The sequence below is a fragment of the Dasypus novemcinctus genome, chromosome 18 (assembly GCF_030445035.2).
Source record: "Dasypus novemcinctus isolate mDasNov1 chromosome 18, mDasNov1.1.hap2, whole genome shotgun sequence".
NCBI lineage: Eukaryota > Metazoa > Chordata > Mammalia > Cingulata > Dasypodidae > Dasypus > Dasypus novemcinctus.
The window spans coordinates 83,337,679-83,349,749 of NC_080690.1; the positions used below are offsets into that span (position 1 = coordinate 83,337,679).

At 37.6% G+C, this 12,071-nt stretch overlaps 1 long non-coding RNA gene across 2 annotated transcripts in view; it reads left to right on the forward strand.

Moving 5' to 3' along the window:
• The window catches only part of LOC131274420 (uncharacterized), a 70,826-nt gene that overhangs the window by 13,486 nt on the left and 45,269 nt on the right, over window positions 1-12,071 (forward strand). The window contains exon 2 of one of the 2 annotated variants that reach the window (XR_009181697.2): window positions 4,126-4,249. The exons of the other annotated variant lie outside the window; for it this stretch is intronic. This is a non-coding gene — a long non-coding RNA (uncharacterized lncRNA). The remainder of the gene's footprint in view (window positions 1-4,125; window positions 4,250-12,071) is intronic. 2 annotated transcript variants of the gene reach the window in all.

A 12,071-nucleotide genomic window follows, 5' to 3' on the forward strand; every position in this document is an offset into this window, starting at 1 on the left:
CAGTCCTCCCCAGGTTGTGGGTATACCTTCACTCCATTGTATGGGTCTCCACCCAATGATATAATCCACTATGACAAAATGAGCACTCACACACTCCCCAGGAGCTTGTCCTGTGTCAGATGCACCCCCCCCCCCCGCTTAAGCATCCCAAGCAGGCAACCTTCCATATTATATTCTCTAAAGACTTTTCTCTGCACCACAATTTCAACCACATACCTGACAATGTCCCATGATCAAATGTTCCTCTCACACTCTCCCCAATTTCTTGGACAATCTGACCCATCCTCCCATCCCTAGCACCCCTAAAACCCACACAGCCCCACCCAAAGTTATCCCTATGCCCAATTTTATCCCTTCACTGTATAAATACTTACCTCCAGCTTATCATAGATTTCACCCAAGTAACCGTCAGTTCACAACCTCCCTCTAACCTCCAACTACCTTAAAGTTTATCATCCTGTCTCTAGCTCTCTGAGATAGCTCAGTTTACTTATTTCATATCAGAGAGGTCAAGGAGTATTTGTGCTTCAAAGCCTGGATTGCTTAACTCAACATAAGGTTCTCAAGATTCATCCATGTTATCACATATGTTCGTACTGTATTTATTCTTCTAGCTGAGTAGTATTCCATTGTATGTATATACCACATTTTATTGATCCATTCATCTGTTGATGGGCATTTGGGTTGATTCCAACTTTTGAGTATAGTGAAAAGTGCTGCTATGAACATTGGTGTGCATATATCAGTTTGTGTCCTTGTTCTCAGATCTTCTGGGTATATACCCAGCAGTGGAATTGCTGGATCATATGGCAAATCTATAGCCAGTTTTTTTAGAAACTGCCAAACTGTCCTGCAGAATGGCTGGTTCCTTCTGCATTCCCAAGAGCAGTGGATGAGTGTTCCCATTCCTCCACATCCTTTGCAGCATGTGTAGTCTTTTTTTTTTTTTTTTTTTTGATAGTTGCCAGTCTTATGGTAGTAAGATGGTATCCCATTGTTTCAATTTGCATTTCCCTAATAGCTAGGGATTTTGAGCATTTTTTCATGTGCTTTTTAGCCATTTGTACATCTTCTTTGATGAAGTGTCTGTTCAAATATTTTTCCCATTTTTTAAATGGGCTGTTTGTCTTTTTATTTTCAAGATATAGGAGTTCTTTATATATGCAAGATACAAGTATCCTTTCAGATATATGGTTACCAAATGTTTTCTCCCATTGTGTAGGCTCTCTTTTCACTTTCCTGACAAACTCCTTTGAGGTGCAGAGGCTCTAATTTTGAGGAAGTCCCATTTATCTATTTGTTCTTTTGCTGCTCGTGTTTTGGTGTGAAGTTCATGAAGCCGTTTCCTATTACAAGGTTCTGTAGAGGCTTCCTTACTTGCTTATCAAAGTCTTTATGGTCGTGGGTCTTTTATTTAGGTCTTTGGATTATCTTGAGTTGATTTTTGTATAAGGTGTAAGTTGGTAATCCTCTTTCATTCTTTTACATATGGATATCCAGTTCTCCAGGCACCATTTGTTGAAGAGGCCATTCTCTCCCAGTTGAGAGGGTTTGGTGACTTTGTCAAATATCATGTCTGTATATAGGAGGATCTATATCAGAAACCTCAATTTGGTTCCATTGGTCTGTGTGTCTATCCTTGTGCCAATACCATGCTGTTTTCACTACTGTAGCTTTGTAGTATGTTTTGAAGTCAGATAGTGTGATTCCTACAATTTCATTTTCCTTTTTGAATATGTCTTTGGCTTTTTGGGTCCTCTTTCCTTTTCAAATAAATTTCATAGTTAGTTTTCTAGTTCATTAAAGAATGATGTGTTGATTTTTATTGGGATTGTATTGAATGTGTAGATCAGTTTTGTAGGATAGACATCTTAATAATATTTAGTCTTCCTACCCATGAACAGGGAATATTCTTCCATTTATTTAGGTCTTTGATTTCCTTGAACAGTGTTGCATAGTTTTCTGTGTATAGGTCTTTTATGTCTTTATTTAAATTTATCCCTAGGTATTTGATTTTATGCATTTACTATTGTGAATGGGATTTGATTCCTGATTTCCTCCTCAGATTGCTCATTATTGGTGTGCAGATATGCTATTGATTTTTGCACACTTATCTTGTAATCTGCAACTTTACTGAACTCATTTATGTTTTATAAACTTTGTTGTAGACTTCTCAGGGTTTTCTATGTATAGGATCATATCATCTTCAAATAGTGAAATTTTGACTTCTTCCTTTTCAATTTGGATGCCTTTTATTTCTGGTTCTTGCCTCAGTGCTTGAGGAAGTACTTCTAAGACTATGTTAAATAGGAGGGGTGATACTGGGCATTCATTGTCTTGGTCCTGATATTAGAGGGAAAGATTTTAGGATTTTGACATTGTAAATGATGTTAGATGTGGGTTTTTCATATACATTGTTTATCATGTTTGGAAAGTTTCCTTCTGTTCTGATCTTTTGCATTGTTTATACCAAGAAAGTTTGTTGTATTTTCTCACATGCTTTTTCTGCCTCTATAAATATGATCATGTGATTTTTTCCTTCAATCTGTTTATGTGGTGTATTACATTAATTGATTTTATGTTGAACCATCCTTAAATACCAGTAATGAACCCCACATGGTCACGGTTTATAATTTGTTTAATGTGTTGTTGAATACGATTAGCAAGTATTTTGCTGAGGATTCTATCATCAAGATTCATTGGAGAGATTGGTCTGTAATTTTCCTTTCTTGTGGTGTCTTTGTTTGGCTTTGTTACTGGAGTAATGTTGGCATCATAGAATGAGTAAGGCAATGTTCCTTCTGTTTCAATTTTTTGGAAGAGTTCAAGGGAGATTGGTGTTAGTTTTTTCCAGACTGTTTTGTAGAATTCACCTGTGAAGTCATCTGGCCCAGGGCTTTTTTTAGTTGGGAGGTTTTTAATGACTGATTCTATCTCTTTACTTTTGATTGGTTTGTTGAGATCGTCAACTTCTTCTTATGTAAATGTAGGCTATTTATGTGTTTTGGGGAATTTGTCCATTTCCTCTGAATTGTCATTTTGTTGGAATATAGTTATTCAAGGTATCCTTTTATGATAGTCTTTATTTCTGTGTGATCAATGGTGATAACACCTATCTCATTTCTTATTTTGTGTATTTGCATCTCCTCTCTTTTTTTCTTTGTTAATCTAGGTAAGGGTTTGCCAATTTTATTGATTTTCTCAAAGAACCAGCTCATCGTTTTGTTTATTTTTTCAAGTGCTTTCTTATATTCTATTTAATTTACTTCTTCTCTGAACTTGTTATTTCTTTCTTTCTTCTTCCTTTGTGGTTAGTTTGTTGTTTTTTAACTAATTCCTCCAAGTGTGTTTAGTTATTCAACTTTAGCTCTTTTTTTTTAATCTATGAATTTATGGCTATAAATTTTCCTCTCAGTACTGCATTTGCTGCATCCCATAAGTTTGGATATGTTGTGTTATTTTCATTAGTTTCAAGGTAGTTATTAATTTCTTTTGAGATTTCCTCCTTCACCCACTGTTTTTCTGAGAGTGTGTTGTTTCAATTCCAAATCATGGTACCAAACCTGGGTCTCTCACCCTTCCTGGTTTCCAGCTTCATTCCAACGTGGTCAGACAAATTATTTTGTATGAAATCTATCTTTCTGAATTCAGTGAGACTTTTTTGTGGCTTAGAATTTGACCTATCTTGTAGAATGATCCCTGTGCCCTTGAGAAGAATGTATATCCTGCCGTATTTGGATGTAATGTTCTGTGTATGTCTATTAGGTCCAGCTCCTCTAATATATTGTTCAAAAATTTTCTTTCTTTATTGATTCTCTTTTGAAATGTTCTGTCCAAAGTTGATAGTGGTGTATTAATGTCCCCCACTATAATTGCAGAGGCATCTATTATTTCACTTAATTTTTCCAGTATTTGTCTCATGTATTTGGAGGCTTCCTTGTTAGGTGCATAAATGTTTACGATTATTCTTTCTTCTTGAAAGATTATCACTTTCGGTAATATACCGAAAGTATATTTCGGTAGGGTCCATCTTTATCTCTCACAATTATTTTGCATTTAAAATCTATTTTGTCTGATATTAATATAGCTACTCCTGCCCTTTCTTGGTTATTGTTTGCTCCTCAGATTGTATTCCAGACATTCACTTTCAACATCCTTGAATTCCTGGGTCTAAGATGTGTTCCTTGCAGTCAGCATATTGAGCGGTCATATTTCCTTATCAAATCTTCCAGTTTGAGTCTCTTGACAGGTGAGTATAATCTATTGATATTCAATGTTATTACTTTCAATGAATTACTTATATTACCCATATTTTCTTTGGATTTGTGTTTGTCATATTTTGTTTGTTTTTTCCTGTCTCTTTTGTCTTTTTAGTTGCTCTTACACTCTCCTCTAACTCTGTCTCTCTTGTTTTTTGTCTTTCTTCCAGCAGAACTCTCTTTAGTATTTCTTGAAAGGCAGGGTTCTTGTTCACATATTCTCTCTGTGAATATTTTGAATTCTCCATCATTTTTGAATGCTTGCTTAGCTGGATAGACTATTCCTGGTTGGAATTTTTTTTCTTTTATACCTTGACTATGTCATACCACTGCCTTCTGACCTCCATGGTTTCAGATGAGAAATCAGCAGTTAATCTTATGGAGACTCCTTTGTATGTGATGGTTCTCTTTTCTCTTGCTGCTTTTAGAATTTTCTCTTTTTCTTGAGCATTGGATAATTTGCCAAGTATATGTCTTGGGTAGGCCTGTTGGGATTTATGCTATTTGGGTGTGTTGTGCTTCCTGGACATGTGCATCCAACTCCCTCAGTAGATTTGGGAAGTTTTCAGCCATTATATCCTCCAACACCCCTTCTGTCCCCTTCCCCATCTCTTCTACTTCTGGGATGCTTATAATATGTATGTTTGCATGTTTTGCATTTTCATTCCTGTCCCTAAGCCCCTTCTGGATTTTTTCTATCTTTTTATTGACAAGTTCTATTAACTGTTTGATTTCAAATGTACTGTCTTCCACATCACTAATTATTTCCCCTGTTTCTTCAAATCCACTGTTATATGCTGAGTGTATTTTTGATTTCTTGAACTGTACTCTTCATCATCATCATATCTGTTATATTTTTTAGTATGATTGCTATTTCTTCTGTATTCTCTCATTTGTTTTCTTCATATTCTTTATCTCTTACTTCACCTCATCAAATTGGTCCCTATTGTATGTTTTGAGATCTTTAATTACTGTTTGATGTTTTGCTCCTCTTCCTGGTTTTTAGTTTTTTCATTGGATTGGGGCATGTTTTCCTGATTATTGGTTTGGTTTGTAGTTTTTTGTTTGTTTGTTTGTTTGTTTTTTTGCTGTCTGGTCCTCATTTTATCTTGATGAGTTTATTCAGTTGCTTAGCTTCTTTTTCTAGTTTGGAGTATAATTAGTAGTTGTTTTTGCATGCATGGTATGTCTTTCTTCTTTGTCACTTTATTCTTCTTATTGTATTTCCTTGTTGTTGGCTAAGTTCACTTGAAGGAAAATATTATGATCAGAGAAAGCAAAAGGAGTATGAAAAAAATGAATTATAGTAGTATTGATAGTAAATATTAACAGAGGAACCATGTGAGATATAGGAGAATGGATATTAAACTCATGTAAGGTATGTAGAGTTATAACAGTAAGAAAAGTAGAGTACGTAAAAATCTGAATATGGGGAGGAGTACAGTGTGAATTAAAAGGCCTGTGTGTTCAGGAGAGAGGGAAAGAGAAAAGAGAGGAAAATATTATAAAGAGGGAATATAAGGCATAAAAGAGAACAAAGGTATTAGTAATAAAAAGTCAAAAAATAGGGGGCAAACTAAGACAGGTATAATGTAAGAGAAACATTCAATGATGGAGGATAGAAAGATGTAGAGGAAAGGGCATAGTGTTGGTGGCCAAAATCAATACACACAGAAAAGTGTAAATGGAGGATGAGGAAATATAGCAAATGTGAATCTCTCCCTGCAGCACCTAATGTAAGAAGAATAAGAAAGAAAGAAAGGAAAGAAAGAAAGAAAGAAAGAAAGAAAGAGAGAGAGAGAAAGAGAGAGATAGAGAGAGAGAAAGAGAGAGATAGAGAGAAAGAAAGAAAGAGAAAAAAGGGACAAAAGGGACAAAAGGAAGTGAGGAAGTAAGAAACAAGAAAAAGAGAAATAATGAAAAAAGAAAGAAAAAAAGGACCTTGGGGGGATAAAGAGGATGGAAAAACAAGGGAAAACCAACCAAATACTAGGGAAAGTTTCAAGCAAGGAATTCTGTTTGTAGTTAAATAAAATGCTTATGGATCTGACATTCCCCCTTTTCTCCCTTCCTCACTTCCCTCTCTTCCAAGCAGCAGGAAAGCTGCCTGAGAGGTCCAGTAGGAGACTTAAGCAGGTCCTTGTTGAACCAGCTCTGCAAAGAAAACAATGACTCTTAATTTCCAGAGAGAGAGCACCCACACCTCACCAGGAACCCCAAGTATGCTATTGGAGGCTTGGAAAGCATCTCCTACAGTTCCTCTCCTTTAGGTATGTTATGAGAGGTCTAGTTGATTTTATGACTCCACCTTCTCCCAGGTCAAGTTTCCTATCCCAGGGTATTTAGGTGAATCAGGCCTTCTCAGCAGATTCACCACTCCTCTCTTCCCAGACTCTCCCCATGCCAGTCAGTAAGCTCCTCCAAGCACAAAAAAGAAAAAAAGAAAAGAAAAAAAGGAGGGGGAGGGAACACCAGAAAATCGAATCCACACTAGCCAGGCACCTCTACTGCACCCCCCACAAAATCCCTCCCACCCAAGGAGTCAATCCAAAACCAGATGGCTAAGATGACCCTGGACCTCCGGGAGTGCTGGACTTGGGAAAGGAAAGTCCAGGACTCTGCAGACCCAGGGCAAGTATGTCCATGGAACATGGGCTACGGGGGCTCAGAGGACACGGGTCTGGGGACCATGCATCCAGGGACCACGAGGCCCAGGGACACCACCACACAACCGAAAGATCTCAAGAAACACCAAGGCTGCCAGCCTGAGGGTGAAGGGTCTCGCCAGTCCCCAGCTCCAACCTCTATGCTTGTAAGCCCCAATTCTACCTTTAGCAAGCACCACCTCTGCCAATCTCTCTCCATATCAATGTCCACACACCTTCCACCCTGCAAGTCACCAAGACAGCCTGCTCCAGCAAAACTCCAACCCCCTTGACTGCCTCTTTGTAGGAGAGACCATACGGTGCATTCACACACATGACGTCTTGTCTCGCCTCTGCCCAACTGGTTTTCTATTTGATGCACCTGTATTATAATCCCCTTTTCTTCCTTTCTTGCCTTCTTTACTACTGATAAAATATTTTCTTTACACCATTTTGACTCCTTTAGATGATGTTATCTATTCTTTAATCATTCCTTTAGTAATTATCCTAGAGATTATAATATGCATGCTTGACTTATTAGAATTCAGTATAAATTACTTCTTTTACCACATTCTTGGCAATGCTGGGAATTTAGAGCACTTTATTTTATTTTATTTTATTTTTATTTTTCAAATCTTCAATTCTTTGTAGTTTACATATAACAAATAAGTAGTATTTTCTTCTAGATTTAAAGCTGGCATTCTCCACAAGCTGCTTGTCCTTTTTAAATGCTCAATCAGAACTAACTTCAGGATTAATATCTGGAAAAAAATATATATACACGTTCCCATTAAAATATATATACAGAGGGCGGGGCAAGATGGTGGCTGAGTGAGCATACCTAATAATATCTCCTGCAAAGAAGTGGCTGGGCAGCATTGGAGGTTCTTCGGGAACAGGCTGTTTCAAGATTTTTGCAGGGCAGGAGGTGTCTGGACATCGATTTGGTGGGAAGGTAACAGAGAAAATTCATCTATAAAATTACATGGAGGTCGGGGCTGCACTTGGCCACTCCCTCCTGGGGTGGGTGGAGCTGTGGCACTGAGTGCTGTGGTGGCATTCTTTGGAGGCTCTGCAGTACTGGGGAATTCATAAGCCCTGAGTGGCCTATTGGGGGGTTAATAGGACAGGAGGCCTTTGCAGACTGATTTGGGGAGACAAATGGGACTTTTACTGCAAAGCGGGGGAATTTTTGATTGTGGACACAAATAATAGCACTTCCGCCTAGAGATCCACCCCCCGCCCCCAAGCCCGGCTGCTGATCTGCAGTGGACTTAAATTGATAGCAATAAAGAGACGCCACCAGGGTCTGGCACGGTGGGAGATGTCTGGAAGCTGATTAGGGGAATATTTTGCGAAGCGTGGGAATTTTGGTTTTGGACTCTGTTATCAGCTTTTCTGGCTGGAGCCCCACCCCAGGCCTGGCTATTGATCTGCGTCATTAAATTGGCTGCAGTGTACAGGCGCCCCCAGGTGGCTGTTCTGGGGGCTTACAGGGTGGGAGGTGTCCTGAAGTTGAATTGGTGATAAATCCGCAGAATAGACCCCAGTGAGTGAGTGAATTGTGGGGTTCAGACACACAGGATAGAGCTTGCGGATGTGACCTCATCCATAGGGCTGGCACCCAGCTGCGGGGATCCCTGAAGGCTGTGATGCACTGCGGTGCTCCCAGGCTCCCTGTTAACTGGAATTGAGGTTGCCAGGTCTGAGTTCCCTAAACCCTGGTGGCCCACACCCCAGAGACTCACACCTCTTGAGTCTTCAATATCTCAGACTTTCCATCCCTGAATCCATCATGCCCTGAGGTCCATCTGAGGTCCTTGAATGTCTTACCCCTCAAAGTTTGCATTTTTCTTTTTTGTTTTGTTTAGTTTTTTTATTTTATTTTATTTTTTATTTTTTTTAATGTCCTGATTGCTAACACTGCATTATCCCCTAGTCTTTCTTTGCTGCATATCCCCCAAAGTCTTTTTTTTTTCAGTTATTTAGGGTTTTTTTGGTTGTTGTTGTTCCTGTTGTGGTTGTTGTATATCTTTTTTTGCTTTTCCCTACCTGTTCCCCACCCTTTACCCACACATTTTTTTTCTTCCTTTCTTCTCTTTTTTTTCTCTCTCTCTCTTGTCCCTCATTTTCTTATTATTTTATCTTAATTATACAATAGGTGCTGCCAGGAACACCTCACATTTGCTGGGTTTCCTCATCCTCCACTGCCTCATTTCTGTGTGAATTGATTTTGGCTACCTACACTATCCCTTTCTCTTACATCTTGATATCCTCCATCATCTACTGTCTCTCCTAGATTCCACCTCCCTTTCTTTCATCCCCAAAGTGTCTAACTCTTAATTAATAATACCTTTGTTTTGTTTTCTGTCTGTTATCCACTCTTGAAACTATTGCCTTTCTTTTCTCTTTCTCTCTCTCACAAAAATACTAGCTTTTTAATTCATACCATATTCCCCCCATATTCAGTCGACTACCTCATTATAGGTACTCTACCTACTGCTATAACTCTACACAACTTACATGAATCTAATATCCACCCTCCCAGATCTCATATTTTTGCTCTGTTAACATTTATCACCAATACTACTTTACACTTTTTCCTTGTTACACAATTGCCTTTCCCTGGCCCTAATACTTTCCTTTAAAGTGAACTCAACCAGCAATAAGAAAATAGAATAAGAAGAACAAAGTTACAAAGAGAAGATAAAACACTTATGCAAAAACAACAGCTAATTAATCCCCAAGACTAGACAAAGAAGCTAAGGAACTGATTTAAACCGTCAAGATAAAATGATGACCAGACAGCAACAAAAATCTACAAACCAAACCAGTAATCAGGAAAACATGGTTGAATTCAATGAACAAACTAAAAATCAGGAAGGGGAGCAGAACTTCGCACAAGTAATGAAAGATCTCAGAACATTTATCACTGACAAATTTAATGAAGTAAAGGAAGAGGTTAACAACATGAAGACAACATTGGAGGGGAAATTGCAGACATACGCAAAAAGATAACAGATATGATGGGAATGAACACCACAGTTCAAGAAATCAAAAATACACTTGCAGCAAATATCAGCAGACTAGAAGAGGCAGAACAGAGAATTAGTGATAATGGAAGACAGTACATCAGAAATCAAACAGATAGTAGAATTGGTTGATAAAAAGATGGAAAAAAATCCAGCTAGGATTAGGGACCTGAATAATAATGCAAAATGCTCAAACATACGTATTATAGGCATTCCAGAAGGACAAGAGAAAAAGGGGTCAAAGGGAGTGTGGCAGGAAATAATGACTGAAAACTTCCCAAATCTACTGAAAGAGACACATGTACATATCCAAGAAGCACATCGCACCCCAATCGTCATAAACCCCAAAAGGCCCACCCGAAGACATACACATGTCAAATTATCCAATGCTCAAGACAAAGTGAAAATTCTAAAAGCAGCAAGAGAAAAGAAAATCATCACATACAAGGAAAGCTCAATAAGATTAAGTGCTGATTTCTCATCTGAAACCATGGAAGCAAGAAAGCAGTGGTATGATATAGTCGAGGAACTAAAGGGAAAAAATTTCCAACCAAGAATACTCTATCCAGCTAAACTAGCATTCAAAAATGATGGAGAGTTCAAAATATTCACAGATAAACAGAAACTGAAAGAGTATGCCAACAAGAAACCTCCCATTCAAGAAATTTTAAAGGGAGTTCTGCAGGAAGAAAGGAAAAAACAGGACAGGCAGAATTGGAGGAGAGTGTAAGAGCAACAAAAATGACAAAAAGAGAAGGGGAAAAAAAGGAAACAATATGACAAACACAAGTCCAATCAAAATATGGATAACACAAATAATTCCTTGAAAGTAATAACACTGAATGTCAACAGATTACACTCACCAATCAAAAGATTCAGACTGGGACATTGGATAAGAAAATATGACCCATTTATATGCTGTCAACAAGAGACACATCTTAGACCCAGAGACTCATGGAGGTTGAAAGTGAATGGTTGGAAAACAATCATAAAGCAAAAAATAACCAAAAAAAGGCAGGAGTAGCTATATTAATATCAGACAAAATTGACTTTAAATGCAAAATAATTGTGAGAGACAAAGAAGGATACTACATTTTAGTGAAAGGAACAATCTGTCAAGAAGATGGAACAATCATAAATATTTCTGCTCCTAAGAAGGGTGCCTCTAAATACGTGAGGCAAACACTGGAAAAACTAAGTGAAAGAATACATGCATTTACAATTATAGTGGGGGATTTTAATACACCACTATCAACTCTGGACAGAACATCTCAAAAGAGAATCACTAAAGAAACAAAACATTTGAACAGTATATTAGAGGAGCTGGATCTAATAGACATATGTAGATAATTACACCCAAACACAGAAGGATATACATTTTTCTCAAGCGCAAATGGATCATTCTCCAAGATAGACCATATGGTAGGCCACAAAGGAAGGCTTAATGAATTCAGAAAGATCAAAATCATACAAAACAATATCTCAGACCACAGTGGAGTGAAGCTGGAAATTTGCAAGGGCCAGAAGCCCAGATTTCACACCATGATTTGAAAATTAAACAGCACACTCTTAGAAAAACAGTGGGTCAAAAAGGAAATCTCCAAAGAAATCAATGACTACCCTGAAACAAATGCTAATGATAACACAACATACCAAAATTTATGGGATGGAGCAAAAGCAGTACTAGGAGGGAAATTTATAGCCATAAATTCATATATCAAAAAAGAAGAAAGAGCAAAAATTGAAGAACTAACTGCATATTTGGAGGAATTAGAAAAAAAAAAAACAAAGTAATCCAATAGGAAGAAGAAGGAAGGAAATAACAAAGGTAAGAGCAGAACTAAATGAAATAGAAAATAAGAAAGTACTTGAAAAGATAAACAAGACCAAGAGCTGGTTTTTTGAGAATATCAACAAAATTGACAAACCTTTAGCAAGACTAACAAAGAAAAAAAGAGAGAAGATGCAAATACACAAAATAAGAAATGAGAAAGGAGATATCACCACTGACCCCACAGAAATAAAGACTATCATAAGAGGATACTTTGAAAAACTATATTCCAACAAAAATGTCAATTCAGAGGAAATGGACAAATTCCTAGAAACACATAAGCAACCCCTATTGACAAAAGAAG